Genomic DNA, 18691 nt, shown 5'->3' with positions numbered 1-18691 from the left:
GTTTATTATTATTCTTCTTCTTCTTCTCCAAAATGAAAAGTCTTTTTGAGGGCCTAAACATGCCCGAAAACTCACGAAACTTTGTACACGCATCAGACCTGGCGAAAATTTACATCTGATATGGTTTTCAAAAGTGGGTGTGACAAAATGGCTCGATAGCGCCACCTATAAAATTTCAACGGAGTGCGCCTCGAGCTACGTTTCACGTACATGTACGAAACTCAGTACACATATGTAACACACCAATACCTACAAAAAAGTCTCCTGGTGCAACATCCGAAACCCAACAGGAAGTCCGTTATATTGAATTTCCTGTACGATTTTTGTGCAGTTTTTGCCATTTTCAGGCCTCGTACTTTAACGAACTCCTCCTACAGTTTTTATCCGATCATCTTCAAATTTGCTGAGTGTCATCATAAGGCCTTTGCGATGTTAAATTGCGAAGCTTTAGAGTTTTCGTCGAAGGGCGTGTCCGTGGCGGCCTGACAAACTTTGATGTTTCGCCATGAAAAAGGAAGTTGCTATAACTCAGGCATACGATGTCCGATCTGCCTCAAACTTCACATGTTTGATGACAGTCCGGTCCTGAACACACGTCAGTGCCCAAATTCAGTTATAGTCATAGCGCCACCTGCTGACAACAGGAAATGACATGTTTAACACTGTTACGGACTCTTAGCAACATATTGAAAAGCGTTAACAAGTCTTAAATAGGCTAGCAACATGCTACAAACATGCTAAAACATGCTAGCAACACTTAGCTAAGAGCTAAAGCATGCTATTAATACAAATACAAAAGGAAATTGCTGTAACTCATGTATATACTGTTGAATCTGACCCAAACTTAATATTCAACATGCTACAAAAATAATAAAGCATGCTAGCAACACTTAGCTAATATGCTAAAGCATGATAATAATACAATAAAACAGGAAGTTACTCTAACTCAGGCATAACATGTCAAATCAGCCCCAAACTTAACATGTTTGATAAGAATCCTGGCCTAAACACATGCCCATGCCCGTATTCAGTTATAGTCATAGCGCCACCAGCTGGTAACAGGAAGCCACATGTTTAATACTGTTGTGGATGCCTAGCAACATTTTAAAAAAATTCAACAACTGTTAAACAGGGTAGCAACATGCTAGAAACATGCTATAACATGTTAGCAACATTTAGCTAAGTGCTAAAGCATACTCTTAATGCAATAAAACAGGAAGTTACTGTAACTCAGGCATGCAATGTCCAATCAGCCCCAAACTTCACATGTTTGATAACAGTCCTGGCCTGAAGATATCTACATGCCAATATTCAGTTATAGTTATAGCGCCACCTACTGTCAACAGGAAGTGACATGTTTAACACTGTGACACACTATTAGCAACACACTAAAAAGCCATTGAGTGCTAAACTAGTTTAAAACGTACTCAAACATGCTAGCAACACTTACTTAGTGCTAAAGCATGTTGTTAAAGACATAAAACAGGAAGTTACTGTAACTCAGACATGCAATGTCCAATCAGCCCCAAACTTCACGTTTGATAAGAGTCCTGGCCTGAAGATATATACATGCCCATATTCAGTTATAGTCACAGCGCCACCTGCTGACAACAGGAAGTGACGTTTAATGGTGTTACGGACTCCTAGCAACATAATAAAAAGCGTCAGCAAGTTTTAAATAGGCTAGCATCATGCTAGAATCACGTTAAAACATGCTAGCAACACTTAGCTGAGAGCTAAAGCATGATATTAATACAAAGAAAAATAAGTGTAACTCATGCATACAATGTCCAATCTGACCCAAGCTTAATATGTTTGATAAGAGTCCTGGTCTGAACACAAGCCCATGGCCATATTCAGTTATAGTGATAGTGCCACCTGCTGGCAACAGGAAGTCACATGTTTAATACTATTGTGGATGCCCAGCAACATTTTAAAAATATCAACAAGTGTTAAATAGGGTAGCAACATGCTAGAAACATGTTAGCAACATTTAGCTAAGTGCTAAAGCATACTCTTAATGCAATGAAACAGGAAGTTACTGTGACTCAGGCATGCAATGTCCAATCAGCCCCAAACTTAATATGTTTGAGAAGAGTCTTGGCCTGAATACATTTACATGCCAATATTTAGTTATAGTCATAGCGCCACCAGCTGGCAACAGCAAATTACTTGTTTTACACTAACTTAAGCATGCAATGTACAATTTGCACCAAACTTGACATGTTTGCCAATAGTCCTGGCCTGAAGACATCTAAAAGCCAATATTTTGTAATAGCGCCACCTGTTGGCAGCAGGATATGTCATGACTTACACTCAAGCATGCCATGTTCAAGCTTCACCAAACTTCATATGTTTGATAAAAGCACTGGCCTGAACACATCTGCATGCCAATATTCAGTTATAGGCATAGCGCCACCAGCTGGCAGAAGGAAGATTGGCACATATCAATGACTTTGACATATTCCTCCTACATTTTCTGAGTTAATAGCATAGTGCCAACCATTCGCCACCGATCGGCGGTGAGCCCAAGTGCGAGGGCCCTACCATCGCTGCTTGCAGCTTTAATTATTATTCTTCTTCTTCTCCAAAATGAAAAGTCTTTTTGAGGGCCTAAACATGCCCAAAAACTCACGAAACTTTGCACACGCATCAGACCTGGCGAAAATTTACATCTGATATGGTGTTCAAAAGTGTGTGTGGCAAAATGGCTCGATAGCGCCACCTATAAAATTTCAACGGAGTGCGCCTCGAGCTACGTTTCACGTACATGTACGAAACTCGGTACACATATGCACCACACCAATACCTACAAAAAAGTCTCCTGGTGCAACATCCGAAACCCAACAGGAAGTCTGTTATATTGAATTTCCTGTACGATTTTTGTGCAGTTTTTGCCATTTTCAGGCTTCGTACTTTAACGAACTCCTCCTACAGTTTTTATCCGATCATCTTCAAATTTGCTGAGTGTCATCATAAGGCCTTTGCGATGTTAAATTGCGAAGCTTTAGAGTTTTCGTCGAAGGGCGTGTCCGTGGCGGCCTGACAAACTTTGATGTTTCGCCATGAAAAAGGAAGTTGCTATAACTCAGGCATACGATGTCCGATCTGCCTCAAACTTCACATGTTTGATGACAGTCCGGTCCTGAACACACGTCAGTGCCCAAATTCAGTTATAGTCATAGCGCCACCTGCTGACAACAGGAAATGACATGTTTAACACTGTTACGGACTCTTAGCAACATATTGAAAAGCGTTAACAAGTCTTAAATAGGCTAACAACATGCTACAAACATGCTAAAACATGCTAGCAACACTTAGCTAAGAGCTAAAGCATGCTATTAATACAAATACAAAAGGAAATTGCTGTAACTCATGTATATACTGTTGAATCTGACCCAAACTTAATATTCAACATGCTACAAAAATAATAAAGCATGCTAGCAACACTTAGCTAATATGCTAAATCATGCTCTTAATGCAATGAAACAGGAAGTTACTGTAACTCAGGCATGCAATGTCCAATCAGCCCCAAACTTCACATGTTTGATAACAGTCCTGGCCTGAAGATGTCTACATGCCAATATTCAGTTATAGTTATAGCGCCACCTACTGTCAACAGGAAGTGACATGTTTAACACTGTGACACACTATTAGCAACACACTAAAAAAGCCATTGAGTGCTAAACTAGTTTAAAACGTACTCAAACATGCTAGCAACACTTACTTAGTGCTAAAGGATGTTGTTAAAGACATAAAACAGGAAGTTACTGTAACTCAGGCATGCAATGTCCAATCAGCCCCAAACTTCACATGATAAGACTCCTGGCCTGAAGATATATACATGCCCATATTCAGTTATAGTCACAGCGCCACCTGCTGACAACAGGAAGTGACGTTTAATGGTGTTACGGACTCCTAGCAACATATTAAAAAGCGTTAGCAAGTTTTAAATAGGCTTGCATCATGCTAGAATCATGTTAAAACATGCTAGCAACACTTAGCTGAGAGCTAAAGCATGATATTAATAAAAATAAAAATAAGTGTAACTCATGCATACAATGTCCAATCTGACCCAAGCTTAATATGTTTGATAAGAGTCCTGGTCTGAACACAAGCCCATGCCCATATTCAGTTATAGTCATAGTGCCACCTGTTGGCAACAGGAAGTCACATGTTTAATACTGTTGTGGATGCCAAGCAACATTTTAAAAATATCAACAAGTGTTAAACAGGGTAGCAACATGCTAGAAACATGTTAGCAACATTTAGCTAAGTGCTAAAGCATAATCTTAATGCAATGAAACAGGAAGTTACTGTAACTCAGGCATGCAATGTCCAATCAGCCCCAAACTTAACATGTTTGATAAGAGTCCTGGCCTGAATACATTTACATGCCAGTATTTAGTTATAGTCATAGCGCCACCAGCTGGCAACAGCAAATTACTTGTTTTACACTAACTTAAGCATGCAATGTACAATTTGCACCAAACTTGACATGTTTGCCAATAGTCCTGGCCTGAAGACATCTAAAAGCCAATATTTTGTAATAGCGCCACCTGTTGGCAGCAGGATATGTCATGACTTACACTCAAGCATGCCATGTTCAAGCTTCACCAAACTTCATATGTTTCATAAAAGCACTGGCCTGAACACATCTGCATGCCAATATTCAGTTATAGGCATAGCGCCACCAGCTGGCAGCAGGAAGATTGGCACATATCAATGACTTTGACATATTCCTCCTACATTTACTGTGTTAATAGCATAGTGCCCACCATTCGCCACCGATTGGCGGTGAGCCCGAGTGCGAGGGCCCTACCATCGCTGCTTGCAGCTTTAATTATTATTATTATTATTATTATTATTATTCTCCAAAATGAATCGCATTTTTGAGGGCTTAGACATACCCGAAAACTCATTAAACTTCGCACACACATCAGACCTGGCGAAAATTTACGTCTGATATGGGTTTCAGAAGTAGGTGTGGCAAAATGGCTCGACAGCGCCACCTTTACACGTTGCACGGTGTGCGCTTTCAGCTGTGATTCACGTACATGCACGGAAATCGGTACACACATGTAACACACCAATACCTACAAAAAAGCCTCTTGGAGCAAAATCCGGAACCCAACAGGAAGTCGGTTAATATTAATATTCTCAACAAAATTTGTGTCATTTTTGCCATTTTCAGGCGTCGTACTTGAACGAACTCCTCCTAGAGGTTTATTCGGATCAACACCAAATTTGCAGAGTCTAGTCTAAAGCCCTTTGTGACGTTAAATTGTGAAGATCTAGAGTTTTTATCGGAGGGCGTGTCCATGGCGGCCTCGCAAATTTCGATGTTTCGCCATGAAAAAGGAAGTTGCTATAACTCAGGCATACAATGTCCGATCCGTCTCAAACTTCACATGTGTGATAACACTCCTGACCTGATGACATCTACATGCCCATATTCAGTTTTACTCATAGCGCCATCTGCTGGCGACAGGAAGTGTCATGCTGTACTCTGCAACAAACTCCTCCAAGAGATTTTATCAGATCAACACCAAAATCAGTCAGTCTAATAAAAAGGCTTTAGCGATGTTAAATTGCGAAGATCTTGAGTTTTCGTTGAAGGGCGTGTCCGTGGCGGCCTGACAAATTTCGAGGTCTCGCCATGGATATAAAACTTGTTATAACTCAGCCATAAAATGTCCGATTTGCCTCAAACTTCACATATTCGATAAGAGTCCTGGCCTGAACACATCTGAAGGCCAATATTCTATTATAATCACAGCGCCACCTGTTGGCAACAGGAAATGACTTGTATCAAACTCCTCCTAGAGACTTAATGATATCAACATTATATTTGGTCAGTCTGATCTAGAGGTCTTAGAGATGTTAAATTGCGAAGATCTTGAGTTTTCGTTAAAGGGCGTGTCTGTGGCGGCGTGACAAAGTTTGATGTTTCGCCATGGACATAGAAGTTGTTATAACTCAGATATAAAATGTCCGATCTGCCTCAAACTTCACAGGTTTGGTAAGAGTCCTGGCCTGAAGACTCCTAAAGGCCAATATTGAGATATTATCATAGTGCCACCTGTTGGCAGCAGGATATATCATATCTTTCACTAACTCAAACATACCAAGGTCAATCTGCACCAAACTTCATATGTTTGATGAAAGTTGTGGCCTGAACACATCTACATGCCAATAATCAGTTATAGGCATAGCGCCACCAGCTGGCAGCAGGAAATTTGGCACATTTAAGTGACTTTGACATATTTTTCCTATTTTTACTGTATTAAAAGCATACTGCCCACCATTAGCTGTGTTCCTAAAGCCACCGGTCGGGGGTGAGCCCGTGTGCGAGGGCCCGTTCATCGCTGCTTGCAGCTTTAATTATTATTATTATTATTATTATTATTATTATTATTATTATTATTATTCTCCAAAATGAATCACATTTTTGAGGGCTTAGACATACCCGAAAACTCATGAAACTTCGCACACACATCAGACCTGGCGAAAATTTACGTCTGATATGGGTTTCAGAAGTGGGTGTGGCAAAATGGCTCGACAGCGCCACCTTTACACGTTCCGCGGTGTGCGCTTTCAGCTGTGATTCACGTACATGCACGGAAATCGGTACACACATGTAACACACCAATACCTACAAAAAAGCCTCTTGGAACAAAATCCGGAACCCAACAGGAAGTCGGTTAATATTAATATTCTCAACAAAATGTGTGTCATTTTTGCCATTTTCAGGCGTCGTACTTGAACGAACTCCTCCTAGAGATTTATTCGGATCAACGCCAAATTTGCAGAGTCTAGTCTAAAGCCCTTTGTGACGTTAAATTGTGAAGATCTAGAGTTTTCATCGGAGGGCGTGTCCATGGCGGCCTCGCAAATTTCGATGTTTCGCCATGAAAAAGGAAGTTGCTATAACTCAGGCATGCAATGTCCGATCCGTCCCAATCTTCACATGTGTGATAACACTCCTGACCTGATGACATCTACATGCCCATATTCAGTTTTACTCATAGCGCCACCTGCTGGCAACAGGAAGTGTCATGCTGTACTCTGCAACAAGCTCCTCCAAGAGATTTTATCAGATCAACACCAAAATCGGTCAGTCTAATAAAAAGGCTTTAGCGATGTTAAACTGCGAAGATCTTGAGTTTTCGTTGAAGGGCGTGTCCGTGGCGGCCTGGCAAATTTCGAGGTCTCGCCATGGATATAAAACTTGTTATAACTCAGCCATAAAATGTCCGATTTGCCTCAAACTTCACATATTTGATAAGAGTCCTGGCCTGAACACATCTGAAGGCCAATATTCTATTATAATCACAGCGCCACCTGTTGGCAACAGGAAATGACTTGTATCAAACTCCTCCTAGAGATTTAATGATATCAGCATTATATTTGGTCAGTCTGATCTAGAGGCCTTAGAGATGTTAAATTACGAAGATCTTGAGTTTTCGTCAAAGGGCGTGTCTGTGGCGGCGTGACAAAGTTTGATGTTTCGCCATGGACATAGAAGTTGTTATAACTCAGCCATAAAATGTCTGATCTGCCTCAAACTTCACATGTTTGGTAAGAGTCCTGGCCTGAAGACATCTAAAGGCCAATATTCAGATATTATCATAGCGCCACCTGTTGGCAGCAGGATATATCATATCTTTCACTAACTCAAACATACCAAGCTCAGTCTGCACCAAACTTCATATGTTTAATGAAAGTGCTGGCCTGAACACATCTACATGCCAATAATCAGATATAGGCATAGCGCCACCAGCTGGCAGCAGGAAATTTGGCACATTTAAGTGACTTTGACATATTTCTCCTATTTTTACTGTATTAAAAGCATACTACCCACCATTTGCTGTGTTCCTAAAGCCACCGGTCGGCGGTGAGCACGTGTGCGAGGGCCCGTTCATCGCTGCTTGCAGCTTTAATTAGGGCCCGAGCACTACAGTGCGAGGACCCTATTGGAATTGCTCCGTTTATTAGGGCCCGAGCCCAAAAGGGCGAAGGCCCTATTGTTCTTCTAAGGATTCTTATTTTTTTTTTTTTTTTTTTTTTTTTTTTTTTTTTCAACCGTTGGGGCACTTTTGGGGGCCTTAACATACTCAAAAACTCTTGAAAATTTGCACACACGTTGGAATCTGCCGTCGTCCGGATGCCACAGAGGCTGGGACCCGGGCGTGGTTCAGGGCATCTACAGCGCCCCCTGGAACACAGTTTGAAAACTTGATGTACTGCACACACATACTTGCACGTACTCATATGAAACTCGGTACACATATAGAACTCATCGAGCTGAACAACTTTTGTACTCTATGTCATGGGCTCCACGCAACAGGAAGTGAGATATTTAGGGCTGTTTAAAAAGCGCATGCTCTGGAATTTAACGTACTCCTCCCAGGAATTCCATGGGATTGTCACCAAACTCGGTCAGCATGATCTCAAGACATTGGGGACGCTAAATTGCGAGGAGATTTTTGATATCTCGAACGGTTTGGCCGTGGCAAGGCGACAAAGTTATGGCGAGAAATGAGAAACAGGAAGTGTCTAATAACTGTTGCACACATTGCCTGATTCTGATGAAACTTCACCAGTTTGTTCCTTGTATGATGCCGATTCCATAAATGTGACTATTATGAGTCAAAGTTATAGCGCCACCAACTGGCAGCAGGAAACGTGTCATTTTCAAAATGCTTTGAAATCAGCCTCTTAATTTTACTCGATTTTCTTTAAACTTCATCAAAATCATGTCAAAACACGGCCGATAAAGAATATGTAAAGGGGTCGATGATAAATCAAATGCTGTTGCCATGGCAACGTGTCAAACTTTAAAATTAGATTCCTGTCTTTTCGAGGCAGATAACATGCTTAGAATTTCATGAAACTCAACACACACATCAATATTAATGATAGTTAGACACTGGAAAAAGGTCATAAATGGGCGTGGAGCAGGCACTCTATAGCGCCATCTTTTGACAAAAGTTGGGGGGTTAGTTTTTCCTACAGTCACCAAACTCTGTACATATATTGTTCTCATCAATCTGGACAACTTTCTAAATCAAACTCATTAGCTGAGACCAACAGAAAGCCGGCTATTTTGATTTGAAGGTGGATTTTTTTGAAAAATCAGGTAGTAAACAAATTCACACTACTCCTAAGAACAACCAGCTGTTCACACCAAACTTTTTTAACATGAAGAGAAGATTCTGAAGATGTTAAATTGCGAGCGGATTTTGGATATCTCGAACGGTGTTGACGTGGTGATTTTTTAAAGATGTAGTAAAAAACATAACCCTATTTTTTTATATCTTTAAAGTGCAGCATCCAAACCCTTTAAAACTTTTTTCACACAGAGATCTAATCATTCTGAGCAAGTGCTGGAAATATAAATTTTATACAAGCTTCAATGAATTAAAGAAAATTTAAAAATAACTCAGAAACCTGCTGTCACTCTGGTGAATGTCTCTACAGTATGTGTGTGCGTTCAGTCAGGCACAGAGAAGCTCATTATTGCAGGGGGGAGGGGTGAGAGGCAGAGAGGGTGACAGAGTAGAGAGCCATTCTACAGACCATCTTTGAACAAAATGCACATACTGTATGTAGTGTAATTACATAAATATGTCTGATCTTTGAGAGTCTGATATTTTGAGAAAATATAAAGGGTCACTAAGTCTTTCATTGTTCGTATTTTGCAGTTGTTGTTTTTTATTTATTTTTTACTTAATTGTACCATGAACTTGTCCTATTCAGTCACATAGCAAAAGATTTTAAAAAATACAACTTTTTAGCATGATCAATTTATCTTCATTGATAGACAATATTTACATAGTGTTATTTATTGAATATAAAATAATAATAATAAAACATTAAGACAAACTTTGACAACAAAACAAACGTTACTGTTATCTCTTCAAAACATCTGAAAACCATAATTTTAAGATCAGTTATATATATATATATATCACCCCGTTAAAATACTCAACTTGATTTTTAAAGATATTTTGAAAGAAAGCGTTTATAGAGCACTTTATTGTGTATTGCTGTACACCCACATGAACTGTGTTCATGTTCATGTTAATTCACAGTACATAAACTTTATATGAATACTTTTTTTTAGCTTAATATTAATTAACATTAATAAATGCTATTTATTTATTGGTCATGTTAACTGATATAGTTAATTTTAACAAATGAAACTGGATGGCAACATTTTATATTTTGTGTCTATGTGTCTGTGTGTTGATTTTAAAGTGTAACCCTTTCAATTCTGTAAACTTAAAATCCAAACTAGCAGATGGTTACTGTGAATGCATGTGCCAACCGGGCACCGTCTTCCTTATTGATTCTTAGTTATGACAAAAATTGATTTTATACAAAAATATATTATACAAAAATTGTTCAGATAGGTAACAATGACATTTAAGCAGAAGTGGTGGATGTAAAGGAAGCAATAATAACATTTTGCTATCATCATGAATCATGTTCTTATCATCATCAGAAAATAGGGAATTTGTAGCATACTGGTTCACAGTTGGCATCTATCTGAAGTCCTTGCATTGATTGCATTTAATTAAATCAACATTATATTTGGTCAGTCTGATCTTGAGGCCTTAGAGATGTTAAATTGTGAAGATCTTGAGTTTTCATTAAAGGGCATGTCCGTGGTGGCCTGACAAAGTTTGATGTTTCTGCATAGACATAGAAGTGGTTATAACTTAGCCTGAAAATGTCTGATCTGCCACAAAATTCACAGGTTTGGTAAGAGTCCTGGCCTGAAGACACCTAAAGACCAATATTCAGATATTATCATAGCCCCACCTGTTGGCAGCAGGATATCTCATATATTTCACTAACTCAAACATACCAAGGTCAATCTGCACCAAACTTCATATGTTTGATAATAGTGCTGGCCTGAACACATCTACATGCCAATAATCAGTTATAGGCATAGCGCCACCAGCTGGCAGCGGCAAGTTTGGCACATTTAAATGACTTATGACATATTTTTTCTATATTTACTGTATTAAAAGCATACTGCCCACCGTTTGCTGTTTTCCTGAAGCCACCGGTCGGCGGTGAGCCCGGGTGCGAGGGCCCGTTCATCGCTGCTCGCAGCTTTAATTCTTCTTCTTCTTCTTCTTCTTCTTCTTCTCCAAAGTGAAAAGTCTTTTTGAGGGCCTAAACATGCCCGAAAACTCACGAAACTTTGCACACGCATCAGACCTGGCGAAAATTTACATCTGATATGGTTTTCAAAGGTGGGTGTGGCAAAATGGCTCGATAGCGCCACCTATAAAATTTCAACGGAGTGCCCCTCGAGCTACGTTTCACGTACATGTACGAAACTCGGTACACATATGTAACACACCAATACCTACAAAAAAGTCTCCTGGTGCAACATCCGAAACCCAACAGGAAGTCCGTTATATTGAATTTCCTGTATGATTTTTGTGCAGTTTTTGCCATTTTCAGGCCTCATACTTTAACGAACTCCTCCTACAGTTTTTATCCGATCATCTTCAAATTTGCTGAGTGTCATCATAAGGCCTTTGCGATGTTAAATTGCGAAGCTTTAGAGTTTTCGTTGAAGGGCGTGTCCGTGGCGGCCGGACAAACTTTGATGTTTCGCCATGAAAAAGGAAGTTGCTATAACTCAGGCATACGATGTCCGATCTGCCTCAAACTTCACATGTTTGATGACAATCCGGTCCTGAACACACATCAGTGCCCATATTCAGTTATAGTCATAGCGCCACCTGCTGACAACAGGAAATGACATGTTTAACACTGTTACGGACTCCTAGAAACATATTGAAAAGCGTTAACAAGTCTTAAATAGGCTAGCAACATGCTACAAACATGCTAAAACATGCTAGCAACACTTAGCTAAGAGCTAAAGCATGCTATTAATACAAATACAAAAGGAAATTGCTGTAACTCATGTATATAATGTTGAATCTGACCCAAACTTAATATTCAACATGCTACAAAAATAATAAAGCATGCTAGCAACACTTAGCTAATATGTTAAAGCATGCTAATAATACAATGAAACAGGAAGTTACTCTAACTCAGGCATACAATGTCCAATCAGCCCCAAACTTAACATGTTTGATAAGAATCCTGGCCTAAACACACGCCAATGCCCGTATTCAGTTATAGTCATAGCGCCACCAGCTGGTAACAGGAAGCCACATGTTTAATACTGTTGTGGATGCCTAGCAACATTTTAAAAAAATTCAACAACTGTTAAACAGGGTAGCAACATGCTAGAAACATGCTATAACATGTTAGCAACATTTAGCTAAGTGCTAAAGCATACTCTTAATGCAATGAAACAGGAAGTTACTCTAACTCAGGCATGCAATGTCCAATCAGCCCCAAACTTCACATGTTTGATAACAGTCCTGACCTGAAGATATCTACATGCCAATATTCAGTTATAGTCATAGCGCCACCTACTGTCAACAGGAAGTGACATGTTTAACACTGTGACACATTATTAGCAACACACTAAAAAAGCCATTGAGTGCTAAACTAGTTTAAAACGTACCCAAACATGCTAGCAGCACTTACTTAGTGCTAAAGCATGTTGTTAAAGACATAAAACAGGAAGTTACTGTAACTCAGGCATGCAATGTCCAATCAGCCCCAAACTTCACATGTTTGATAAGACTTCTGGCCTGAAGATATATACATGCCCATATTCAGTTATAATCACAGCGCCACCTGCTGACAACAGGAAGTGACATTTAATGGTATTACGGACTCCTAGCAACATATTAAAAAGCGTTAGCAAGTTTTAAATAGGCTAGCATCATGCTAGAATCATGTTAAAACATGCTAGCAACACTTAGCTAAGAGCTAAAGCATGATATTAATACAAAGAAAAATAAGTGTAACTCATGCATACAATGTCCAATCTGACCCAAGCTTAATATGTTTGATAAGAGTCCTGGTCTGAACACAAGCCCATGCCTATATTCAGTTATAGTCATAGTGCCACCTGCTGGCAACAGAAAGTCACATGTTTAATACCGATGTGGATGCCCAGCAACATTTTAAAAATATCAACAAGTGTTAAATAGGGTAGCAACATGCTAGAAACATGTTAGCAACATTTAGCTAAGTGCTAAAGCATACTCTTAATGCAATGAAACAGGAAATTACTGTAACTCAGGCATGCAATGTCCAATCAGCCCCAAACTTAATATGTTTGATAAGAGTCCTGGCCTGAATACATTTACATGCCAATATTTAGTTATAGTCATAGCGCCACCAGCTGGCAACAGCAAATTACTTGTTTTACACTAACTTAAGAATGCAATGTACAATTTGCACCAAACTTGACATGATTGCCAACAGTCCTGGCCTGAAGACATCTAAAAGCCAATATTTCGTAATAGCGCCACCTGTTGGTAGCAGGATATGTCATGACTTACACTCAAGCATGCCATGTTCAATCTTCACCAAACTTCATATGTTTGATAAAAGCGCCGGCCTGAACACATCTGCATGCCAATATTCAGTTATAGGCATAGCGCCACCAGCTGGCAGAAGGAAGATTGGCACATATCAATGACTTTGACATATTCCTCCTACATTTTCTGTGTTAATAGCATAGTGCCCACCATTCGCCACTGATCGGCGGTGAGCCCGAGTGCGAGGGCCCTACCATCGCTGCTTGCAGCTTTAATTAGGGCCCGAGCACTACAGTGCGAGGACCCTATTGGAATTGCTCCGTTTATTATTAGGGCCCGAGCCCAAAAGGGCGAAGGCCCTATTGTTCTTCTAAGGGTTATTATTATTATTATTATTTTTTATTTTTTTATTTTTTTTCAACCTTCCGGGCACTTTTGGGGGCCTTAACATACTCAAAAACTCTTGAAAATTTGCACACACGTCGGAATCTGCGGCCATCAGGACGCCAAAGAGGCTGGGACCCGGGCGTGGTTCAGGGCCTCTACAGCGCCCCCTGGAACACAGTTTGAAAACTTGATGTACTGCGCACACATACTTGCACGTATTGATATGAAACTCGGTACACATATAGATCTCACTGAGCCAAACAACTTTTGTACTCTATGTCATAGGCTCCACCTGACAGGAAGTGAGATATTTAGGGCTGTTTAAAAAGCGCATGCTCTGGAATTTAACGTACTCCTCCCAGGAATTCCATGGGATTGTCACCAAACTCGGTCAGCATGATCTCAAGACATTGGGGACGCTAAATTGCGAGGAGATTTTTGATATCTCGAACGGTTTGGCCGTGGCAAGGCGACAAAGTTATGGCGAGAAATGAGAAACAGGAAGTGTCTAATAACTGTTGACCACATTGCCTGATTCTGATGAAACTTCACCAGTTTGTTCGTTGTATGATGCCGATTCCATAAATGTGACTATTATGAGTCAAAGTTATAGCGCCACCAACTGGCAGCAGGAAGTGTGTCATTTTCAAAATGCTTTGATATCAGCCTCTTAATTTTACTCGATTTTCTTTAAACTTCATCAAAATCATGTCAAAACACGGCCGATAAGAATATGTAAAGGGGTCGATGATAAATCGAATGCTGTTGCCATGGCAACATGTCAAACTTTAAAATTAGATTCCTGTCTTTTCGAGGCAGTTAACATGCTTAGAATTTCATGAAACTCAACACACACATCAATATTAATGATAGTTAGACACTGGCAAAAGGTCATAAATGGGCGTGGAGCAGGCACTCTATAGCGCCATCTTTTGACAAAAGTTGGGGGGTTAGTTTTTCCTACAGTCACCAAACTCTGTACATATATTGTTCTCATCAATCTGGACAACTTTCTAAATCAAACTCATTAGCTAAGACCAACAGAAAGCCGGCTATTTTGATTTGAAGGTGGATTTTTTGAAAAATCAGGTAGTAAACAAATTCACACTACTCCTAAGAACAACCAGCTGTTCACACCAAACTTTTTTAACATGAAGAGAAGATTCTGAAGATGTTAAATTGCGAGCGGATTTGGGATATCTCGAATGGTGTTGACGTGGTGACTTTTTAAAGATATAGTAAAAAACATAACCCTATTTTTTTATATCTTTAAAGTGCAGCATCCAAACTCTTTAAAACTTTTTTCACACAGAGATCTAATCATTCTGAGCAAGTGCTGGAAATATAAATTTTATACAAGCTTCAATGAATTAAAGAAAATTAAAAAAATAACTCAGAAACCTGCTGTCACTCTGGTGAATGTCTCTTAAGTATGTGTGTGCGTTCAGTCAGGCACAGAGAAGCTCATTATTGCAGGGGGGAGGGATGAGAGGCAGAGAGGGTGACAGAGTAGAGAGCCATCCTACAGACCATCTTTGAACAAAAAATGCACATATGTATTTTAATTACATAAATATGTCTGATCTTTGAGAGTCTGATATTTTGAGAAAATATAAAGGGTCACTTTGTCTTTCATTGTTCGTATTTTGCAGTTGTTGTTTTTTATTTATTTTTTACTTAACTGTACCATGAACTTGTCCTATTCAGTCACATAGCAAAAGATTTAAAAAAAATACAACTTTTTAGCATGATCAATTTATCTTCATTGATAGACAATATTTACATAGTGTTATTTATTGAATATAAAATAATAATAATAAAAAATTATGACAAACTTTGACAACAAAACAAAAGTTACTGTTATCTCTTCAAAACATCTGAAAACCATAATTTTAAGAACAGTTATAAATATATATATCACCCCGTTAAAATACTCAACCTGATTTTTAAAGATATTTTGAAAGAATGAAGCGTTTATAGAGCACTTTATTGTGTATTGCTGTACACCCACATGAACTGTGTTCATGTTCATGTTAATTCACTGTACATAAACTTTATATGAATACTTTTTTTTAGCTTAATATTAATTAACATTAATAAATGCTATTTATTTATTGGTCATGTTAACTGATATAGTTAATTTTAACAAATGAAACTGGATGGCAACATTTTATATTTTGTGTGTATGTGTCTGTGTGTTGATTTTAAAGTGTAACCCTTTCAATTCTGTAAACTTAAAATCCAAACTAGCAGATGGTTACTGTGAATGCATGTGCCAACTGGGCACCGTCTTCCTTATTGATTCTTAGTTATGACAACAATTGATTTTATACAAAAATATATTATACAAAAATTGTACAGATAGGTAACAATGACATTTAAGCAGAAGTGGTGGATATAAAGGAAGCAATAATAACATTTTGCTATCATCATGAATTACATGTTCTTATTTGTAGCATACTGGTTCACAGTTGGCATCTATTTGAAGTCCTTGCATTGATTGCATTTAATTAAATCAACATTATATTTGGTCAGTCTGATCTTGAGGCCGTAGAGATGTTAAATTGTGAAGATCTTGAGTTTTCATTAAAGGGCAAGTCCGTGGTGGCCTGACAAAGTTTGATGTTTCTGCATAGACATGGAAGTGGTTATAACTTAGCCTGAAAATGTCCGATCTGCCTCAAACTTCACAGGTTTGGTAAGAGTCCTGGCCTGAAGACACCTAAAGACCAATATTCAGATATTATCATAGCGCCACCTGTTGGCAGCAGGATATCTCATATATTTCACTAACTCAAACATACCAAGGTCAATCTGCACCAAACTTCATATGTTTGATAATAGTGCTGGCCTGAACACATCTACATGCCAATAATCAGTTATAGGCATAGCGCCACCAGCTGGCAGCGGCAAGTTTGGCACATTTAAATGACTTATGACATATTTTTTCTATATTTACTGTATTAAAAGCATACTGCCCACCGTTTGCTGTTTTCCTGAAGCCACCGGTCGGCGGTGAGCCCGGGTGCGAGGGCCCGTTCATCGCTGCTCGCAGCTTTAATTAGGGCCCGAGCACTACAGTGCGAGGACCCTATTGGAATTGCTCCGTTTATTAGGGCCCGAGCCCAAAAGGGCGAAGGCCCTATTGTTTTTCTAAGGATTATTATTAGGGCCCGAGCCCAAAAGGGCGAAGGCCCTATTGTTCTTCTAAGGGTTATTATTATTATTATTTTTTTATTTTTTTTTTTTTCAACCTTCCGGGCACTTTTGGGGGCCTTAACATACTCAAAAACTCTTGAAAATTTGCACACTCGTCGGAATCTGCGGCCATCAGGACGCCACAAAGGCTGGGACCCGGGCGTGGTTCAGGGCCTCTACAGCGCCCCCTGGAACACAGTTTGAAAACTTGATGTACTGCGCACACATACTTGCACGTATTCATATGAAACTCGGTACACATGTAGATCTCACTGAGCCAAACAACTTTTGTACTCTATGTCATAGGCTCCACCTGACAGGAAGTGAGATATATAGGGCTGTTTAAAAAGCGCATGCTCTGGAATTTAACGTACTCCTCCCAGGAATTCCATGGGATTGTCACCAAACTCGGTCAGCATGATCTCAAGACATTGGGGATGCTAAATTGCGAGGAGATTTTTGATATCTCGAACGGTTTGGCCGTGGCAAGGCAACAAAGTTATGGCGAGAAATGAGAAACAGGAAGTGTCTAATTACTGTTGCACACATTGCCTGATTCTGATGAAACTTCACCAGTTTGTTCATCGTATGATGCCGATTCCATAAATGTGACTATTATGAGTCAAAGTTATAGCGCCACCAACTGGCAGCAGGAAGTGTGTCATTTTCAAAATGCTTTGAAATCAGCCTCTTAATTTTACTCGATTTTCTTTAAACTTCATCAAAATCATGTCAAAACACGGCCGATAAGAATATGTAAAGGGGTCGAAGATAAATCGAATGCTGTTGCCATGGCAACGTGTCAAACTTTAAAATTAGATTCCTGTCTTTTCGAGGCAGTTAACATGCTTAGAATTTCATGAAACTCAACACACACATCAATATTTATGATAGTTAGACACTGGCAAAAGGTCATAAATGGGCGTGGAGCAGGCACTCTATAGCGCCATCTTTTGACAAAAGTTGGGGGGTTAGTTTTTCCTACAGTCACCAAACTCTGTACATATATTAATCTCATCAATTTGGACAACTTTCTAAATCAAACTCATTAGCTAAGACCAACAGGAAGCCGGCTATTTTGATTTGAAAGTGGATTTTTGGAAAAATCAGGCTGTAAACAAATTCACACTACTTTTAAGAACAACCAGCTGTTCACACCAAACTTTTTTAACATGAAGAGAAGATTCTGAAGATGTTAAATTGCGAGCGGATTTGGGATATCTTGAACGGTGTGGACGTGGTGATTTTTTAAAGATATAGTAAAAATATTTTTATATCTTTAAAGTGCAGCATCCAAACTCTTTAAAACTTTTTTCACACAGTGATCTAATCATTCTGAGCAAGTGCTGTAAATAAAAAATGTATACAAGCTTCTATGAATTAAAGAAAATTAAAAAAAGAACTCAGAAACCTCACTCTGCCTGTCTGTGTTCAGTCACTGCAGAATTACAGTTAGAGTGACTAAAGGGGGGAGGGGTTAAAGGGAGAGGGGAAGAGAGGGGTAGAAAGTGAAACATGCTATCTTGCTATAGACCATCCTTGAGAAATGCACATATATATATAGTGTAATCGAAATAAATACGTCTAATCTTTGAGAGTCTGATATTTTGAGAAAATATAAAGGGTCACTAAGTCTTTCATTGTTTGTATTTTGCAGTTGTTGTTTTTTTATT

This window comes from Garra rufa, chromosome 20 (assembly GCF_049309525.1).
Source record: "Garra rufa chromosome 20, GarRuf1.0, whole genome shotgun sequence".
In the NCBI taxonomy this organism is placed as follows: Eukaryota; Metazoa; Chordata; class Actinopteri; order Cypriniformes; family Cyprinidae; genus Garra; species Garra rufa.
Note: the sequence above shows the minus strand (reverse complement) of the source record.